Consider the following 7,011-nt stretch of genomic DNA (forward strand, 5'->3'; position numbering starts at 1 on the left):
GTCCACATACACTCCTTCATGGTAGTGGTGTTTCCTGGATGGCAGCAGCCTCTTTCAGCAGGATATGGCACTCTGTCGAGCAACACAAATTGTTCAGGAATCGTTTGAGGAACATGACAAAGACTCTAAGGTGTTGCCTTGGTCTCCAATTTCCCCAGATCTCAATCTGATGGAGCATCTATGGGTTGTGCTGGAACACCAAATTCGATCCATGGAGGTCCCACTTCGCAACTTGCAGGACTTGAGGATCTAGTGCTAATGTTGTGGTGCCAGATATCACAGGCCATGTTTAGAGGTCTTGTCGAATTCATGCCTTAACACGTCAGAGCTGTCATGGCAGCACGAGGAGGGCTTACATGATATTAGGCAGGTGATTTTAATGTTGTGGCTGATCAGTGAATAATTAACAATGTTTACAATGATGTTTTACAATGATAAAAAAATATTTCATAGCCATTAAAAAATTACAGAGCACAGGATATCCTAAAAAACATGGTTAAATGAAGAATATCAGTTCCTCCTTTCCCAATTCAGCTCCTCAATATTAGTAAGTTACCTCATCGCTTCTCGGCCTTTTGGCTAAGATCAAGTGTAGTAAGTTACCTTTTCTTCCTGTAATTCTCTTTATCAACTTCTACATACAGTGATTTGTTGGATGATGCATAAGACAATGAAGTCTAACTCGGTAAAAATGTATTTTGAACTCAACATGAATTAAGAAAACATTACTGTTAGGATACTGGTAAGTTATTCAATAAGAGTTATTTAGAATATAATATTTTCAACTACAGTATCTATAAATATAATGAACCATATATTCTTTTTGCTGATGGGATGATAGAGATAAAGTTTAAATATTTTTAAAAGCAGAGCAATAAGGTTTAATAACTAATAATTAGTTATCAGTTCATTTTCCAGAAAGAAAAGCAGAAAAAAATCATTTAAAAAGTAACTGAAACACAAGAGGAGCAGTAAAATCCTTTTCTGAACTTATGCCTGATGAACAATATCATAAAATTCAACTAATGAAGCTGAAAGATACCCCAGTGCCACTCCCTATGAGCTCTCTGATGTAGCTTTCGCTTTTCCTTGTTCAAAACCAAAAAGCTCATGTTTTTAAATCACATTCATCTCTACTCAGGCATTAATTCCAACTACAGTAGAGGAATCTAGAATGCAAACAGCAATTGAGCCGTGACAAGTCACCCTGACCCTGGTGTCACTCCATAGCTCCACCCCAAGAAGCATCCACACTTCTACAGTATATCATCAGAACCCCAGTCATGCTCCTGCCTGATCATAGTAAGATGCAGCTGGCTGGCTTTTATAACAGGAATGCAAGTTAACAGACTGGGTTAGCTCACAACCTGCAAAGCAACCAACTTCCCCTTGAGGGGATCCTCACATGTGTAGCCATATGCTTTTCTCTTCTTTTCCACTTCACTGTATGGTCTGTACAACCTGGCAGTGGAGATATGTTCACTTCCTGGCTTGTACCAGAGTACTTTGTATGCAGTTGAACTATTTTTTATTACCACAGGCCATTTGATGCTCACATGTAGCCCCACAGGTCTTTTTTTTTTAAAATCTACAGACTGTTTTGCAAATCATGCTAAAACAATCAGTTTCTTCTTATTCAATAATTTATTTATTTCTGGTCTGAATTTGATGCTGGCTGGGCATCTGTTCTACAGCAAGTCCCAGGAGGTAAAACTTGCCTGCAAATCTGCTGATGTTCCAAACCCCTACACTAGAGCCTTGAATATCACATGATTCTAAAGGAATCAATGTATGTTTCACTAAAGTTCCCCCCCCCCCATGAAGGCTGAAAGCTGATTTTAAAATACTTCTAGTTATAATTAACCTAGAAAGAAAACACATTACATGTGATATTGTTCTATGCCATCAAGTCAGAACCAACTTACAATCAGTCCTAATATGGCTTTCATTTAAATGAAATTCTATCAACTTCCTTACTGCCTACTTTAGTGTCAGAATAGTAAAGCGTGAACAAAATTTAAAGAATTAATACTTTGCCCTACCTATGTTTATCTCCTACCACCTTCAAGAAATCACCTATAGAATTGTGTGTTCCAGTTTATACGAAAGGGGAGCATCCCCTTCAGATTAGAGCTACCCCATTTATAAGCAGCTAGAACAGCGTGTTTGTCACCATCCAAGTATGCTGCAGACAACATAGGCTCCACATACATTAACTTTGTGTACTGTACACTACTCTTCATGAAGATAGACTGTATGCTAAAACTGAGTGTAAGAAGCAGTTTTTAAAACTGGTGTCCCTCCAGATGATACTGGACTGCAGTTCTTACCTTCTCTCACCTTTGGGTCTGCTAGCTAGGACTGTTGGGAATTCAACAACAAACACCTGGAGAGCTCACCCCTACTGATCTAAGATAGATATGTGATCCTAGCCATTTTATTTGGAAACACTGTTGATTCTGATTTTCACTGAATTGCTTTCAAGTTCCTTCAGCTGAGTTATAATTTCCTTTTAAGTTGCATTTTACAGGCCACGTGCAATTCCTCAAGGCCGTTTTTTAAGGCTTTGGGTGCCGTTTCATGGGGAAAAAATCTACACAAAATATCTTTAGAAATACAGTAGTGGTTTTGCAATAAAATGGGAAGTGGGAGCCCCCAGCCCCCAATTCAAAATTTATAAAAATAAAACCAGTAATGTCCAGTTTTTAAGTGTTCTGTATTCTCAGGGCTAATGTGGTCCCTGGTGGATCCTAAATGCAGAAAACTGGCTCAAAGATGCTCCAAAGTTTCTTATTCCCCCACAATCCATATTCTTACAAATATTACATTCATTTGACTTTTTCCCTTTTTCCAACCAGAAGTATTGTCTACATCCAGTACACTGAATTTTGGAATCTATTCTAGTCGCCTATGTCTACATTAAATTAATCATACCATAAATTCCTATTAATTTTCCCACAGTAAAACAAGAACATAAACCCCCAGAAAACCATGTCTACCAAATTCAACTGTTCATGCGCCTGTTAATGTAATCCATGCTCTTTTACATTATTCTTTTCAATCATGTTTCAAAGGAAAGCATGAAAATTTTCAACCCACACACACAGTACAGTACAAATGTATGCGGAAGGCATGGGAATGGGGTCAATAGGAATAGAAAGTAACCTATTCTACTTTAAGGTACATCTCTCATGTTAAGCCTCCCAAGTACTTCTGAGAGCTTTTCTGGCTTGCCTCAAAACCCTAGTGATTACTGGAAACCTAAAAATAGTGATGAACAAAAGTAAATCTTCACCCATAATTAACAAGAGGCATACTGATTTGCAATAACAAAGAAACAAATTCTGAACTACCTGAGGACAAACTACATGTAAACCATGAAAAATTTGTGACTCATTCTCCTATGTCTGGGTTAAAATGATCTCTCTGTAGAGAAGAAGCTGCTAATTTGAACATAGAAGAATCACGGGAGAGTCTAAAGTCTCCCCCATCCCATGCCACTTTCTCAGACTACCCTGACCATCACTCTGCAGCCACCATTTGCTCCATAAAGAAGTGGGTGATCATATAGGCATCAAATGCACCTATTTTCCTCAGCTCCCAATGTAAACAACACCTGGGGAGATGTAATTTATCATGGAAATATGGTGCAAGGGTAAAAGATGACGCAACTCAAAACCACAAGTTTAGTCAAATTAGCAGTCCTCTGTGTTTAAATATATATTTAAAAAGGTGATAACTTATAAATCTTGTGGCACACTAATTTAACTCTTACTGAGCTTTCTAAACTATGTCGGTGGTATCAGTATTCTACATACCATTTGTTTTTGTCCAGGGAATAAAAACTATTCAACTAAAGCAAGATTTGTTTTCCTCTTCAAGGTCATCTTTGGCACCTTATCATCTCTTCACAAAAGGCCAACACAACACAAGAGTTCAGCCTCCTCCCACTCCGCTTGCTATTCCATGGGGAAATTCCAAATACTGTAGCCATTCTTTGCAGCTTTTTCTTTGCATGTCCATGGGATGGAAATGGGATGGTAAAAAACCTGTAACACCACACGTACATTGTCCATTCCCCACACACATTCGCAAGCAAACACTTTATTCCTGTACCTTAGGCAACTTCACTGTTATGAACTATAGGGAGGAGGGAGAAACTAGAAGGCATGGGGGGCCCTAGTGGGAGAGACAAAGAGATAAAAAATAAAGCCTGAAGGCAGAAACCAGGATAGAAATTGAGATGTAGAGACTTGTGCTGGTACAGGGAAAAAGAACGGTACAGATTAAGAGATAACAGTGTGGTATGAAGTGAGGAGAACAAAGTAAGGTCTAAGTGACGGCATGATTCAAAGAGAACATACCTGAGGTCTCAAGAAAATGTATTAACAGATAATGTCCTTTTTCAGACCATCAGTTAAAACTGTAATCAAAATGCTTCTCTGGGATTAACGTCACAAAATGGCCTTCTTTAGTTAGTAAAAATGCAACTACGTATAGTCCTCACACTGATTTCAGCTTGGACGACTGACTTACTGTATTTCAATCTAATTTGTTTTTAGTCTGTTTTTTCTGAAATTAGTTTTCAGGAAACATGAACCCCTTCCACAAGTGAACTAAATTTCCTGGAAAGCTCCCCTTGGATAACTTAGACTAAGCATGGAAAGTACAGGAGTAGCTGACTTAGTAGGTTTTTTTCCTTTTTAAAAGGAAAACACTTTCTTCAGAACTGAGCATCTTATCTGTTCCTTGATAATACAATAACACAATGAAATTCAAGAACACATGTTTTGGTTTAAAAACAAAACAAATCACAGTACAATATATGAATTCTGCTCAAACTGCATATTAGACACAAGAAACTCTGGTATATAAATCTCCCCCTTAGGGGACAAGATCTTTTTTGAGCCACCAGGTACAAACCTATGGGGGAGAAAGGCAACATAAACAAACAAGAAAACTCAAACAATTAAATCAATGCTTCTAATTCCTGTGTGGGTGCAAGGACCCTTCTAGAAGCAGTTGTCACACAAAACTAAAAAGACATTAGCATCATATAAATGACTGCCTCAATGGATTCTGCTGGCATTAGTGGACATGTTTCAGGTAGCAGCTTGCTTTTCAGTTTAACTGACTTACGCTATGCAGAACTGGTCACACCCAAGTCTACCCAAATCAACACATTTAGCTCACACAAGCTTTCTCTCCTGAACGCCATCGGACTTAAATAAATTAGGTGTCATGTCCAATTGCTTCCCTCTGGCAAGGTTCATTTCCAACAACAAATTCTCTTTTCTTACACCAAAGCTGTAATGGAACTTTCTAATGGAGATGAACAGTATAAATAATAAAATCCTGTCTCCAGGTCAAAAACTGCATAGTACTTGACAGTTGGATGATGGATGAACCAAGGAAGGAATCATCTGTCAAGAGCTTCTTTAGCAAAACAATGCTTCAGACTCCTTGAACTCCATCTCTGAGCCCCTCCGCCACACATCTGGGCCCCCCCTTCCCTCCCAACCATCTGTTTTGCAGGAGAGAATACAAAGATCTTCATACCTATGCAATCATGTATGGTGACATGTATATATGTTGCGGGCTGCTAATGAAACCCTGAAAGACCACTGTTTCATGGAAAGCCATCTGGCTGCAACCACTCAAGTGATTGGGGGAAGCACTCTGTATGCACTCGGAGGCCCTCTTGCTGCACCAGGCTGAATACCAATTACTGTACAAACCTAGCTTCAGGACTGAGCATCTGTTCAAAACAAAACCAGGCAGATAACCTGACAGAAAGGTCATCCGGGCTCCTCCACTTCTCGGAGCCTTCTTCTCAGAGCTGTTGCTGGTGTTCGCTCCGGGAACTAAGAGACGAGATCGCAAAAAAAAAAAAAAAAAAGGGGGGGGGAACCCACAAAACACATGTAACAGTTCAGACAGACAGAGGGCACTCCCCACACCGTCACCACAGAAGAGGAAATCCGGTCGATCATGAGCAAAGGGAGGGAGGAGGAAAAGAGAGGGAGGGAGGGAAGGAGGGCTCTCCCAGTGAAATCACTTAGGCGCCTGGCAATAAAACGAGAAACGCAAACTCTCCGTAACGTTTTCGAGATTGCCATTACAGTATTTTTTTTCAGGCAATCCGTTTTGGGGGAAGATGCACATAAATAAATAAAAACATTTTTTTTCCCAGGCCACGAGAGGCCTGGGAAGAGAGGCTGCAGAGCGGGTGAGATGCCCTTTCCTGTCATCCCAGCCTCCAGGACGTTGCGAGCAGACTGAGGAAAGGGGGGGGGGGGTCGCCCCAGAGATGGCTCCCGCTTGCTTTCCCTCTCTCTTCCCCCCCTTTTTTCCCGCCCTGGATCGATCGCTGAGGGGGGGGGGCGAACAGGTCGGCCTCGGTTTTTTCCCCCTCCCTCCGTCGCCACAAAAGGACGGGGGGGGGAGACCAAACGACGTGTACCCGCACTCGCAACTAAATACACAAACACAAACACACACAGAGGGTCCCTCTCTCTTTCCTTCGGCTCCACTGCCGCTTTCTCGCTCACCTTGGAAGCCTTGGCCGGGGAAGGGAGGTGCGAACATCAGTGTGTCGGGCAGCCCAGCCCGGCCCGGAGCCGCCGCGGCTGCAGCTGCTGCTTTCTCTGGCAAAAGCTCCCCGCCCGGACGGCGTCCCGCCTTTCGCCTGCTCCCTTTCCCTTTCCCTCCCTCCCTCTCCGTCTCCCTCTCAGTCTCTCTCTCTGCCCCCACCCCCCCTGCGAGAGCCCGCGGCACCGCTCCAGCCTCAAGAAACCGGGCCACGTCCTTGGAGGAGACCCCCCCTCGCGCAGGCGCACACGCCTCGCCCAGGCCGGCGGGAGCTGACCCTTCGCGCCTGGAGCTCCCTGTACTGTAAAACAATCCTAACAGCCAACGGACTAGCAAATAAGCCATTAAAGGCCTGGTGGCGAGGTGCGGATACGGATAGTACAATGCTGTATATAAAAGAGACAGCTTGCGCTCCCAGGC

General features: G+C 42.2%; 1 protein-coding gene and 1 pseudogene across 5 annotated transcripts in view; one reads left to right on the top strand and one right to left on the bottom strand.

Annotated features, from left to right (window-relative positions):
- EVI5 (ecotropic viral integration site 5) overlaps positions 1-6,731 on the bottom strand; it is a 123,207-nt gene extending 116,476 nt beyond the window's left edge. For 2 of the 5 annotated variants that reach the window (XM_078391762.1, XM_078391759.1), the window contains exon 1: positions 5,739-5,978. The gene's annotated coding sequence lies outside the window, so the exon portion shown is untranslated. Of the gene's footprint in view, positions 1-5,559; positions 5,979-6,551 lie in introns of those variants that run through there. The other 3 variants (XM_020807136.3, XM_078391761.1, XM_078391760.1) reach the window with 3 other exon arrangements.
- LOC144589372 (U2 spliceosomal RNA) lies at positions 560-636 on the top strand (annotated as a pseudogene).
- Positions 6,732-7,011: the final 280 nt, after the last annotated feature.

This window comes from Pogona vitticeps, chromosome 4, assembly GCF_051106095.1.
Source record: "Pogona vitticeps strain Pit_001003342236 chromosome 4, PviZW2.1, whole genome shotgun sequence".
Taxonomy (NCBI): Eukaryota; Metazoa; Chordata; class Lepidosauria; order Squamata; family Agamidae; genus Pogona; species Pogona vitticeps.